Source organism: Rattus norvegicus, chromosome 1 (genome assembly GCF_021556685.1).
Source record: "Rattus norvegicus strain SHRSP/BbbUtx chromosome 1, alternate assembly SHRSP_T2T, whole genome shotgun sequence".
NCBI lineage: Eukaryota > Metazoa > Chordata > Mammalia > Rodentia > Muridae > Rattus > Rattus norvegicus.
The window spans coordinates 2564388-2578534 of record NC_141534.1 but is presented as its reverse complement, the minus strand read 5'-3'; the positions used below and the strand labels follow the sequence as shown (position 1 = coordinate 2578534).

The following is a 14147-nucleotide window of genomic DNA, read 5'->3' as shown; positions in this document are numbered from 1 at the left end:
GCCTCTCTGCTGCTGGTTCTGACAGAGCCTCCTTCCCCCCACCCCACCCCTCCAGACTGCCACTGACAGGTACTACATGCTGGAGGCCTTTCTTTAGGATGCCAGTAGGCAGGAGCCTGGGAGGAAAGGAGAGCCTGAAGGGGTGGAGCAGGGTTGTGGCTCTCCCAGGGCTAAGAGGAAAAGTCACAGCACTAAGTGCTGTCATGAAGAAACTGGAGAGATCTCCTACTAGTGACTTGACAGCACACCTGAAAGTTTTAGAACATCTACTGTAGCCAGGAAGACTTCTAATGAAGGTATTGGGAAACCATCCCAGCCAAAATGCATTTGACCTATAATTTGTTTTGTCTACGAGATAGGCTGGGAAGAAGATGGAACAGAAATTGAGGGAGTGGCCAGCCCATGCCTGGACCAGCTTGACATCCATGCCCTGAGAGGGAGTCCACTCCTGAGACTTCTCATGATCGTCGGCTGTACTTGCAGACAAGAGCCTTGCATTATCAGCAGAGAGGCCTCAGCCAACAATTGATGGAAAGAGATGCAGAGACTCACAGCCAAATATTAGGCAGGCCTTGGGCGATCCTGTGGAAGAGTGAAGAATGAGTGCATGGTCCAGGGATGTGAAGGACACAAGAAAACCCACAGAATCAACTACTCAGGTCTTACAGGGGGACATCGAAACAATCACGGAGCATGTGCTCATATGACATAAGGCAACACCAGCTGATTAATATACACCCAGTAATCCCAGTGCTTGGTTACAGTTGACATATTCTTAGAATCACAGGTTTGGATTTGCCTTTTCTTTTTTTTGTTTTTTTGTTTGTTTTTGTTTTGTTTTTTGTTTTTTGTTTTTTTTTTCCCGGAGCTGGGGACCAAACCCAGGGCCTTGTGCTTGCTACGCAAGTGCTCTACCACTGAGCTAAATCCCCAACCCCGGATTTGCCTTTTCTTAAATGAATGTTTGTACTGTGGAAATAATAGCTGGTGTGTATTAAACCAAGGAGATTGTCTCAAAAACAAAATGAGCAGGATATGAGTAACATCATGCCCCTGCCTCAGCCTCTGACATGGCATTGAATGAATGGCCAAGGTAGTTGGGGTTGTTGTTTTTATTGTTGTTGTTGTTGGGTTTTTGTTTTTTTTTTTTAATTTGTCCCTCTGGAATAAACCACCTAGAGGTGTTTCTGTTACATCCCATTCTGCTTGTCCTTATTGAATTGCTTCATACAGCTGCTGTCCTGTATTTGGATTTCTTAGGTAATGTCTCAGCTTCCTATGGCTTATTTAACAACTGACTAAAAGCAGCCTGGCTTAAAACAGCAGAAATGAATTATCTCACTGTTCTGGAGGCAGGGACCTGAAATCCAGGAGTCATCAGGAACATGGTCCTTTAAGGCTTCGGGAAATACTGGCTTGCCTTTGCCTCTTTCCAGTGGTAGCGAGCAATCCTTGGCATGTCTCCGTTTATAGCCACCTAACTCACAGCTTTGTTGTTTTAAGATACATGTGTGCTGTTTTTCTCTCTCTTCAAAGGACATGTCTCTCACCCTGGTTTTTTATCACTTCTTCATAGATCATAATCATAATACCAGAGCCTGATTTCCATACAAAGAAACATTCTGATACTCTAGGGAGTACTTCAATGTATTTTTAAAGGTACACGACTATGAAAGTAGCCAGAAAGTATTATCAAATGTGTGTGTGTGTGTGTGTGTGTGTGTATTAGTAAGGAGAGTATATAATTAGTATTATGTAGTCCTGTATTTGAGAAATGTGCAGAAAAAATAACTTTAACTAACTTTTAATAAGTTTAACCAGAAGGATCACAACAACAGCAAAATTAATCACACTCAAAGTCTCCAAACATTCTAATAGAAAGCTCAAAAGACTAATGACATAAACTAAGTCCTCTACACAGTTAGACTAGCTACCCTGATTAATAATTTCTTAACTTAGTTAACAAATGCTGTTACCAGTTAATTCATTTCACCTGGTAACTTAGGGGCTGGAGAGATGGCTCAGCACTTAAGGGCACTGACTGCTCTTGCAGAGGACCAGGATTCAATGAGTTGCCAGTGCCCACAGGTGGCTCCCAACACCACAGGTGGGAACTGCAGGTACAGAGGATTGCCTGGCCTTGGGGGGCACCTGCATTTAACATGAACTTAAGTCATCCAGGGACAATGTATGTATGAGATTTGTGTTAGGTCAAGGTAGTATAAGGTCCAATTTATAGTAACAGTTTTGTGACAACTGTTATTGTCTTATGAATTGAAAGCAGAACAAAATTCAGGTTGTCTGCTGTTTTCATATAATATATTTAAATTAACCCCTTTCGGGAGATTGTATTTTATGAACATGTCCTTTTGCAGGCCAGAAAGACTCTTGGGGTGGCAGAAGCATCGTCTGCTCCCACTTTGGAATTTACCTGAATGTTTCTCTCACAGATGCATATGCTCTTAGTTGCATCTTTATTGTCACCCTCATACCACCCCTGGACATTCCTGGTGTGAAGGACAGTGCTCAGTGCTCAGATGCAATACACTTCATTAGGTTTGATAATGAACACAAGGCCACACACACCTTTGAGTAACCTGGGAAAGATGGGAAATGCCTCTTAAGTGTGCATGTTTGACCCAATGGCTGGAACACTTGTGGCAGGAGTTCAAGAAGACGCTGGTTAACATCAAAGTGGGCATCTTCAAGACCAGTGTGAAGTATGTGATAGAGTACGGAAGGAAGAGGCAGTTGGCAATAGAGAGAAAAGTTAGAGCACATGTAGTCATGCGATGGTGAATGTCTTTGTGTGAAGTACCTGAGCACTTTTGGTACGGTGTACGTCCAGGGTACACAATGGATAACAAGAGCAAGCCGTGTGGAAATGACACTGACACCTACGCCTGTAGAGAAAGACTTGACCTTTGAGGAAGTGATGGATGGATCAGAAGGGGAGAATGATGTTGTTTTATGTGACTTGTAGGTCTCCCCACTTTACAGGCCACCATGCTTTCTCAGCACAGTCAAGGACAAATCATTGGTACCTCCTGGCTATTCCACATCAGTGGAAATTACTTCTTTATCTTGAACACAATGTCTATGACCTGGACACTGATTAATCCTGTACCAGGTGGTAGCATGAAGGAATGGAGGTAAGATGATGAACCAATGGAGATCTGAAGATCTCCATAGAAGAATTCAGTCACTGATTTCTTCAGGTAACACAAGGAAAGGCATATTAGGTATAACCTAGATTATCAGAAGGCACTTCATCTAATTCGATAGACTGAGTGAATGATTTCTGGGTAGTGCTCCTGGCTGGGGAGACAGTGATGACCACGAGGATTCCTCATTCTATGTCACAATCCATTGTTTCCCACTTCCTGTTAACCAGTGATCCAGTCTCTGCATGGCCTGCTAATGAGCCCCAGGTATGTGTGCATCACTGTACACTTCCAGGCCTCTCATCCTCAGGTATAGCTGTCCTTCCACCAGCTCCATTATCACATTGAAGGTCTTTATTATCTTTCTCTAGCACAATTAAACACCACCAATTTTCTATCCACAGAACAGAAATCAAAATATTTAGTAAGCTTTTCTTTGTAATGAAATAAACTCTGCAAAGACATCACATACACAACTGACAATCCTCTCTCTGCTCAAGATTTTGTAACACATTTATTATGTATGAGATTCTCTGGCTGCCTGGGCAGAGAAGGTGTGGTGGAGAAGTGTTTAACTTTATCCAGAGATTGTGATGTTTTTTTTAAAAAGGGTCAACATCAAGGGCCCCAGATATCACCCAACTTACACCCAGCTTCCACCTCCCAACCACTTTCATTATGAGGAAATATTTATCTGTGTGGTATTCATCTCCATCTTCATACTCTTTATTACTTTTGTTTGCATATGTGTGAAGAGGAAGTGTTGTACCCAAGGAGGTAAGGAGCAGGCTGAGGTCTCATTCTGTCATTTTTAGGGTTGTTCTGCAGGGGACTTGCAATAGGTGTATCATTGGGTACTGAGGATGGAATTTCTGGTTTTATTTTAAAATAAATAACAAGTGCCTTTACACACTGAACCATCTTACCAGCATCCAAAACTGACCTGTTGAGGGTGTGACTTCCAGTTCAATAAACTATCTTCTGTTCAGATCATGAGAACCAACTGAAACAAGATTGTGAGCACCTCACTTGCACGCACTCCTATCATGACCCATGCAGGGACACTGACTCTACATTCATTCCCAGAACAATTACAAAGGTGTTTCACACAGCCGGTTAGGACTGCCAATGAACTCTCTCTGTCTTACTACTATCTATGATATATGCAATAACAGCTGTTGACCCCAGAAATGGGTCTGTCTGAGAAGAGGTTTTGAGGCCTGGAGCTCTAAATCACCTTCGTTAGTCAGGTTCATGATATGTCAGTGTACAAGCTGAGCAATGACTTTGAGATTTTCTGCTGGAGTTATGAGTTAAATACTTTCAGAGTGGAAGTCTGGAGGCCTTGGGATGTCACCCCAAGAATCTTAAGCTACCCATGGAATATTCCATCTAATCCCACAAGCCGCAGAGGAGAGGCCAAAGTAGACACAGGAGAGTTCCCCACCAAAGGCACAAAAATGTTGTCTGAGGAGAATGAGCCCAAGACATGGGGATAAAAGCACATATCAAATGTATTTATCACTCCATGCAAGAGTCAGGAAACAGTTCACAAGATGGGGAAGAAAGGAAGAGTGGAATGATAGGAAATGCAGTTCTCCATCCATAACCTCCCTGTTGCTCTGTTGAACTCTCAGGACTCTGAGATCTCTCATGATCCCTGCAAGAGGGCAAGGCTGTCGATAATCTCTTCATGAACCCAGAAGGCGTTATGAGGCTCTTCAGTCCCTGGGAATCTACCTGCATTAGTTAATTAATTAATTAATTAATTAATTAATAGTCCAGTACCTGAGGAGACATTGTGCTCACTGATGCTGTCACTAGTAAGGAGTCCATGTTTCTGTAAATAACTCTTCACTCATGCTTCTATTAATAACTCCAAATGAAGCCAATGGTTCTCAGAAAATCATCCATGAAACTACTAGGCAGAGTTCGGGAAGAGGAAAGAGGTGGATAGAATGGGCCTACAGCATGAGAAGGGGTTGAAGGGTTATGTGTCCAAATGCACACGTATATGAAAACATCACAATGAAACCAATTATGATGCATAATCGCCTTGCCAATGCACTCTTAAAAGATGGACTAATTTTTACTTCCAATGTGTATGAGTGTTGTGATTATGGTCATGTGTCTATATAGAACCATGGCAAAATTATAAAGGAAGGCATTTAATAGGGTCTAGCTTGCAATTCGAGAGCTTTAGTTTATTGTGAATTTTGCAGGGAATATATGGCCGCATTCAGCAGACATGGTGCTAGAGAAGTTGCTGAGAGTTCTATATCAGAATCCACAGGCACAGAAAGGGAAGTTTGAAGTTTCACATCCCACACTCAGTGATACACTTCCTCAACTAGGCCGCACCTCTTCCAACAAGAACACACCTCCTCATCTTCTAAGTGGCACTACTTCCTGATGGTTTGGTGTTCAAACATATGAGCCTCTGAGTGCCATTCTTCAAAGCAGGACATGTGATCACCATTTCTGATTCCCTCCTGTGTTCTACACCTCCTTGCCAGACAGACTGCTGGCCAGATCAAGAGTTGTTTTTTTAGTAACCATTCTTCTCTACATTTAGGGAGCATCTTTTAAAAAGCCAGCATCCACACACCAGATGTCAACAACTCTCATACACTTTAACTATTTCTGAGAGCACAGAAATATGTGATCACACAAACCAATTGTGTCTTATGAAAAATGGGCTTGTATCAGAGTTTTTACCGTGGGATATGCACACACACACACACACACACACACACACACACACACACACACACACACACCCCAGAAGTAGAACTTATGACATTCCAAAGTACCAATTACACAAATGTCCAATTTCAGGATCCACTGAGATTTTTTTGAGCTTGCTAATAAGAGTGAGGTGAGGGGTTACTTACAGGAGCTGGGGTGACTTCAAAACAGCTGTGCCACTGCAGAGCCCACCTCAACACATGACTCCAGAAACAGCACAGCAGAAACCTCAGGGACAGATTTGGAATTTTCTCTGAAGCTGGTTTGGCCAGAGTCTCCTCAGTAGCTTGGAGGGTCAACTGAAACTACTAAGTTCTTTTTTCTTATACCCAGGAAGTTTGCATGTTTCCTGAGGGTTGAGAACCCTCCCCCATCCTCTGAAGAGAGTCAGAGTTAAGCAGGTAAAAACAGCAAATGACATTTACATGAAGGCAAAGCACTTTGTCTCACAGACAAATCAATGCTTAAAGCAAGCCCAAAGAGACAATCTACAGAGAACCCAGGCTAGCTGATTTCCAGCCCCATTCTTGTCTCTAATACACTGAGATCCTAGGTCATGTCTCAAAAAAGTAGCAGGCAAAAGTTTTGCTAATGCTTTAAGATGTCTTCTCTTTCCTAGGAGGGTGTTCCTCAGCAAAAAACTTCAGACCTTAACACTGCTGTCTGCAACCAATAAAAAGGGCAGAAAGTAGTGTGGGGCTGTGTTTATACAGTATCAATTTCAATCTTCTCTGATATCAGTCAGAAATCACGTGGGATGTTCCAGAGTAACCTGGGTGCTTCAGACACATGGGTACTTCATACATTCAAATCTGAGAACTGAAATCAAGTCCTGCTTCTTAAGGCTCTGAAGAGTAGTGATTCTCAACTGCCCTAATGCTGTGACCCTTAAACACAGATCCTCAGTGTCATGAACCCCAACTGAAAAATGTATTCCATTGCTACTCTAATTTTTCATACTTCTAATTTTCTACTGTTAGAAAATAGAATTTTATATCTGATAGGCAAACCACCCAAAGGGGTCACAACTTACAGGTTGAGAACCCCTGCTCTAGACTGCAGAAGGTTAATGTCTGACTACAAGATGAGGTGTATTGCACAGAAAACTAGTTTTTGAGGCAGACAGCCTCCTCTTCAAGTCTTCATTCAGAAGACACTTTCTTGTGATTCCTTTGTAAACAAGTTGCCTTGCTTTAGTTTCCAAATATGGAGCCATTGCTATTAAGAGGCCTAACAAAAGAAAAGGGTTTTTAAACAATGTAGTGAAAGACAGTTCTGAAAAGCAAATACTACTGGATCTGGAGCATGCTTAATCCTACCCTTAAGCAGCGGCGTGCCTTCCTATAAGAGGTTAAGGCTAGCCTGGTCCACTCCCTGCTACCAGCCAGGGAGATACAACTTCCAGGAGGCGTTCTGCTAAGCATATAAATTCCTAATAGTATTCTCAATAGGGGGGGTAAACTCAAGTTCATACTGAAATATGACAATCTTCAAAGACTAAACATAGTTATTAAATTTTAGATTTATGTATTTTACTGTATGCTTATGACTGTTTTGTTCATATGCAGATCTAACTGCTCAACAATGTGTTGTGGATGTTTGTGAGCTGACAGCTGGACCCACAAACCAAATAGCACAGAAACAATTACTAGAAAACAGTTGTGAGCAGTCTAGCAAGAAACTCAAAGGACAGAGAAGCTGAGTGGCTATGATTCATCAGAGTGTCTCATAGGAGAGAAATGCACACCTCAGCCAGGGAGATCAGCCTCAGCACCCAGGAGAGACAGCTGCTCTGAGTTCCCTCCACTGAAGCTCCCAAGGCAGTGTGAGGGAGACTCAGTGCACAGAGGGTCTGTCAGACTCAACAGTGAGTGTCATTAGCTGTGGCTACTCCCACACAGACAAACACTGAGCATCTCAAGTTCTTCACCTGGAATAATCAGAAGTTATATGGCACCAGTGAATCTTCACCCAAGGTTAATCTCTGTCTTGTATATTGACTCATCCAAAACTCCCCTGCCACACTCACACACAGGCACACACACCAGGAGATTCACAGATTTGTTCCCAACTGCCTCATGTGACACTGGTGAATAAATGCAAGGGCCTGATGTGACAGCTGGGGACAAATGTGTGTGCAAATGATTTCACAAGTCAGCAGAGAGGAACTCCTCAGGGGAAAGAAACCTCTTGGGAAACGGCTCCAGGATGAGGTTAAGGACATTTGGATTCAGAGTTGGGCAGAGCTGGGATCTCTGGGCAAACATGATCACCAAGGCAGACTTCTGGGGCTAGTGAAACACTGTGTCCTAAAGCAGGGTCCATGGAACCTGTGGATCCACACACAATGTTAATCTCTGTCCTGTACACACACACACACACACACACACACACACACACACACACACACACGCCCCTTTAAAAATATAGTTCACAGCCAAAAGCATGTTAAAAAAGTGATTCATATGTAATCTGTCAGGGATTTGGACATTTCTTATGTAGAAGCCTGTTCTACAACAGAAAGAAAAGTGTTCATTCAATTTTGACTCATGTACATGAGTGTTTTACCAGTGTGTGACCACATTATGGTTGTGCAATGACCATGATGAAGAGAAACGTGAATCTAATTCCCTGCAGCCACCATTATAGAACGTTTTGATCAGCCAGGCATTGTGGCACAAGCTTTTAATCCCAGCACTTAAGAGGGACAGGCAGGAAATCTCTGATTTTGAGGCCACCTTGATCTACAGAGAATGTTCCAGAACAGCTAGGGCTACACAAAAAAAAAAAAAACAGGCAAAAAAATAAAAAACCTGAGGAGGGGAGCTCTTGTGTGAGTGCTGGGAACCCAGTCTGGGTACCCGAAAAGAGCAGCAGGTTCTCTTAACCTCTGGGTATCTGTTAAGGCCCCAGAAGATGCTTTTAATTAGAAAAAAGTTTTTGATTGCAGAACTTCCCAGAAGCTCTTAAGTTCTAGTGTCACAGAGCTAAGGGGAAAGCTCAACCATCCTTCCCCACACGATAGTAATTGTCTTCAGTACAGAGAAAGTAGAAGGAAAGAAACAAGGCTGTGATGGGGTCGATGACCATGGAGCATCAGTGGACCAGGGGCGACAGTGACAAGCAGTGGGACAGGAAAGAGCTTGTACCTGTGCCAGGGGATGATGCTGAAGGGACCTGGAAAGGCAAAGAATGAGTCTGAGATGGAGAGGAAAAGAGGAAGTGAGGGAGAGGAGGCTGGAGGCCTGAGGGAGACTGCGGGAAGTTCTCAAGCTAGAGGAGAAGCACAGGAAACCAGTACAGCCAATATTTAGGGCCACCTACTTTGATGATCTCATGTTGACCGCCCAGAGTGACACTGCATGTGTGCATGGGCGTGCCACCTCACTGGGTAGGGACTGGCCTGGTATAAATGTCTCTGACTCTGGTGGCAGGCTGCATCAGATCAAGGTGAAGGCACCAACTTCATTCTCTGTTTCCTTACTCTTTTCCCAAGAGACTCTGAGGGTATAGATGCTGGTGAGTGAGATGAATGAACTGGGAGATGAGGGGGGTATGGGAGCCCTGAAAAAGTGTCAAGGCCTCCAGGCACCTTGGAGTGACATGCACCTTGTTCCTTGGGAGGGATGATCAGAGCCACAGGCCCTGGAAGGATTACCTGAGACAAGGACAAGGAACCTGCATGACTCTAGCTTGAAAAGTCCTGAATTCACAGCCTGGATTTTTTTTTTGTGCTGTGTCCTCTGTGTGCTGGGGTTGGAGTTAAGAGTGGAGGTGATATGGTAGATTTCAACATTGTCTCTGCAGCTCCAATCACACCATGGCAGGATCATGGCAAAAGGAGCAACCGGCAAGTGAAATCATTCGCTGACTCTGAGCCCTTTGGTTCTGCTGAGCTATCTGGGGACCATGCTGCTAGACACTGAGATCTCAGGGTCTACATGGAGGGAGGTTTCGTTACAGAACATGGACCTGGTTTAAGTGAGGAAGCTCATGCCTGGGTTATGGGGAGGGAAGCTGCTGGGCTTCTCTTTCCCTCCTTCAAGGACTAGGGGCCTTGGCTCTGCCTGGCTCCACTCCACCAAGCCTTCAGTTGGTTTTGGAAGTCAGGAAAAAGTTAGGGTTGGGGTGTGTAAGATGAGCTACATGGATGAATAGAACTGCAGTCAAAAGGGAGCATCTGCTGATGCCCTCAGCACCACTGGGGTCTGCAGGGAGCCTAAAACCAATCACCAGGCTGGCTATGCTGGGAACATTTCTGGGTTAAAAGTTTTGAGATGTCTGGCTGGCCCCACCCATCAAGTGGAGGCCATGATTCTCTACTGGTGGTGGTCACTACAGGTTATATCTCCTTTTTGTTGGGTATTTCGGCTAAAGTTATCACCATTGATTCCAGGGAGCCTCTTGCTTCCCTGGAGTCTGGGACTTTCTAGTGGTTACCCCCATCTCCCCATCCTCCACTGCTCCGTGTGTCTACTCAATTTCCTGACCTTCTGTACTTCTCTCCTGTCCCTTCCATTGCCTCTGTTCTATCTCCCAGACATCTCCCTCTGTCTACCTCCTGTGATTGTTTTGTTCCCCATTCTATGTAGGATTGAAGCAACTACACTTTGGCCTTTCTTATTTTTAAGCTCTGAGAGTTTCCTTTAAACTTCCACTCTACACATTCACAGTAGCACCGAGGCATTGTTCCTGAGTGACAGGGCAATAATTAAGCTAGAGAGAAATAATCACTGCCCTTGCTGTGGAGATGAGTGGTCTCTACTTGTTGTGACCTGATTGACCCTACTAGGAAGTCCATCTGGGTCTGTCTTTGAGCTGGCTCACTTTTAAATTGTTTTAGGTATATTTTGATTTTATGTGCATAATATCTTACCTTCATTATGCATGTGTACCATGTCATGTGTTTGCTTGTTGCTCTTGGAAACTACAGTAGGGCATAGGATCCCTCCTGAAATGGAGTTCTATGCAGTTGTGAACAACCACGTGGCTTCTGGGAATAAATCTACATCTTTTGCAACAACAACCAGTGCCCTTAATCTCTGTGCCATCTCTCTATCCTCAGTGGTCTGGTTGACACAGTTGACAGAGGAGCCTTGGGAAGGCAGATTTTAGATACCTTTTCATGTGTAATGAATTTTCTTCATTATGCTTCCTGGTGCTCCTTTTCTTCTCAAACTATACCTTTTGTACTTTTCCTTACCCAGCTTTCTACTTTTCATTCTGCATAAGAGTAACCTCTAACAACCACAAGACGTATTCAATACCAAGATGTCTTGAAATATCTTCTGCCAAAGCCATTAATCCTAAACTCTTCAATTTTGTTTAGACAGTTTTTTCATCGGGTGGAGGGAAGGAGGGCAGAGCACAAAGTAAACACATTCTTCAAAACAATATTACAAAGTCATTTTCTAGGACACTTCTCCTCTGAAACCAATTATATCAAGCTGTCCTGATCCATATTTCTCAAGGCATCACTGTTGTCCATGGACTTGCTCCTATGGCCCAACACGCCCTCCAAAAAATGATCAACTTCTTTGCTAATTCAAGGTTCAAAAGTCCACATTCTGCCCATGAACAGCTTGGTCAGGCTTGTGACAGCATTACCCCACTCCTAGGGACCAAATTTTATCTTGGTTAGTGTGTTAGTTTGAATATACTTGGCCTAGGGAGTGGCACTGTTAGGAGGTATGGCCTTTTTGCAGCAGGTATGACCTGGTTGAAGGAAGTATGTCACTGTGATGGTGGGCTTTAAGACCCTTCTCCTAGCTGCCTTAGGAAAGTCTGTTCCTGGCTTGTTTTGGGTAAAGACATAGATCTCTCAGCACCTCCTGCACCACGCCTGCCTGGACACTGTCATACACGACCTTCATGATAATGGACTGAACGTCTAAACTTATAAGCCAGCTCCAATTAAATGTTGTCCTTTATCAAGGTGCGTTGATCATGGTGTCTGTTCACAGAAGTCAAACCCTAACAAAGAAAGTCAGTGTCCTGACTAAGGCACAGTGACCATTTTATTGGGGCTTGTTTACCATTGGACAGGTTCAGTTCTTTTTTCTCAGGTTGGGGAGCATGGCAGCACACAGGAATATATGGTAGCTGAGAGTTCTACATCCCTACCTAAAGGCCACAGAAGACAGAGACTCTGGGTTATAAACTGGTGTTTCAAACTTCAGGCTAGCTCCAGTGACCCACTTCCTCTTCTTTGGCTACAACAAAGCCATACTACTGATTTCATTACTCATCTCTCTTGACATGTGTACTTCTTTGCGTCTTTTTACACACACTTCAGTACAAGTTTTAGAGGTTCTAGATTCTGTTTTACATGTAGTACGGACTAGCCTCTGACCAGATTCCTGCCAGACATTTCTATGACACATGGGCATTAGCTCCAGAGAATTCTGGTGGTTTGCTGATGACTAAAAGTCCTGTATCCAAAGAATGAGGAGAAGCCTGAGTTTAAACTGCGTGTTTCCCAGCCATGAGAACCTGAGCTAATTGTTGGACCTCCTGTAAAAGGGCTGGACATGGTGCTGGGTGCTTTCCTTGTCAGGACTAGCAAGGCAGAGGCAAATATCTATAACTTCATTGCTCTCTGAAGCTCTTTGGACTCTGTAGGCCTTCACAGACACTGCATTGCACATGGTACACAGAACCACAGGCAAATATTGATATATATATATAATAAAAATAAGTAAGATCTGAGTCCCTGGCGAGACTTTCAAGTCTACTTTGTGAATCCCAAGCCTGTTAGAGACCTTGTCTAATCAGAATTACTATGACATTTTTGTAAGACATTATTAAAATATTTTTCTTACTAGAAGTTTACAATTACTAAAAGTAATAGCATTCTAAGACAATTTGCTGCCACCTTCTTCCTCCTCTGCCCCCTCTTCCTCCTCCTCCTCCTCACCACCACCACCATCGTCGTCGTCGTCGTCGTTGTCATCATCATCATCATCATCATCATCATCATCATCCTTTATTGATGCAAATAAAAGGAAAGGGCTGTGTTCTCACTCTTCTTCTTGGTTTATAAATCAGGTAAGAACTTTGGAGACAGGTCCCAGTGGTTTGTTTAATCCAAGCCACTAGCTATTACAGTGTCTCTCTGTCTATTAGATTGAAGTCTCAGCTTAGTCTTCAGCCCCCACTCCACGGTAATTTTGGAGATGATGATGGTTGGGTACAGGAGGCACCAGAGTCAGTTTAACTCTGCAGTCAGAGGAGGATAAAACAGTAAAGTCCTGCTGATGGGACAGAGAACCCAAGGATCCAAAGAAGATACCAGGAAAATGGAAATGAGAGGATTTCTTCTCATATCGAACAAAAGGTTCTCCCAGGACTGTGATTAAAGTCTGCATGCTCTCTGTGGATGACATGATCCAACACCACACAATAATTCTAACAACTCGGGCCAAGTCTGTACATTAATAGCTCCTATCTTAGGCCAACCCGTAAGACCCAGAAGGATCAGAATGAGCAGACCTTTTAGAGTTGAAAATGGGGTACAGAGCTAAATGATGAATTCTCAAATGAGGAATATCAAATGTCTGAGAAGTACCTAAAGAAATGTCCAACATCCTTAGTTGTCAGGGAAAGCAAATTAAAACATCCCTGATATTCCTCCTCAAACCTGTCAGAATGGCTAAGATCAAAAACTCAGGAAACAGGAGATGCTGACGAGGATTTGAAGAAAAAGGAACGTTCCTTTTGCTGGTGGTATTGCAAGCTGGCAAAAACACTCTGGAAGTCAATCTGGTGTTTCCTGAGGAAATTGGAGATAGTTTTACCTGAAGACCCAGCTATACCACTACTGGGCATATACCCCAAAAGAGATTCCTACATATATAAAATGTAGATGTTTCAATCCTCCTTAGAAGACAGAACAAAATAATCAATGGAAGAGAGAGGAGAGATAGGAGGAGAAGGTGGGAAAAAAAGGTTGAGAAGGATCAGGTATGGGAAGAGACAGAAGAGAAGTTCAGAGCAACAGGGAAAGAAATAGAAATATGAGGCTGTCTGGGGTGTGGAATGGGCAGAGACCACTAGAAAGTCCCAGGTACCAGGGAAGCTAGAGGTTCCCAGGATGCAGTGTGGATGACATTAGTTGAAATACCCAACAGAGAGGAGACAGAACCTGAAGAGACTCCCTGGATTAGACAGACATGGTCCCAGTTGAGGGACGGGGCCTCCCACCCACACACACAGACAGACAGATGAGCAGATTCA

General features: G+C 43.6%; 1 protein-coding gene and 1 long non-coding RNA gene across 5 annotated transcripts in view; one reads left to right on the top strand and one right to left on the bottom strand.

Moving 5' to 3' along the window:
- Nucleotides 1-6209, bottom strand: part of LOC134482572 (uncharacterized) — a 59461-nt gene extending 53252 nt beyond the window's left edge. The window contains exon 1 of the long non-coding RNA XR_015648947.1: nt 6059-6209. This is a non-coding gene — a long non-coding RNA (uncharacterized LOC134482572). The remainder of the gene's footprint in view (nt 1-6058) is intronic.
- The window catches only part of LOC120100082 (retinoic acid early-inducible protein 1-gamma-like), a 50189-nt gene that overhangs the window by 10441 nt on the left and 25601 nt on the right, over nt 1-14147 (top strand). For 2 of the 4 annotated variants that reach the window (XR_015648928.1, XR_015648927.1), the window contains one exon: nt 360-1200. The exons of 1 other annotated variant lie outside the window; for it this stretch is intronic. The gene's annotated coding sequence lies outside the window, so the exon portion shown is untranslated. Of the gene's footprint in view, nt 1-359; nt 1201-12916; nt 12960-14147 lie in introns of those variants that run through there. One more of the 4 variants, XM_087604456.1, reaches the window with a different exon arrangement.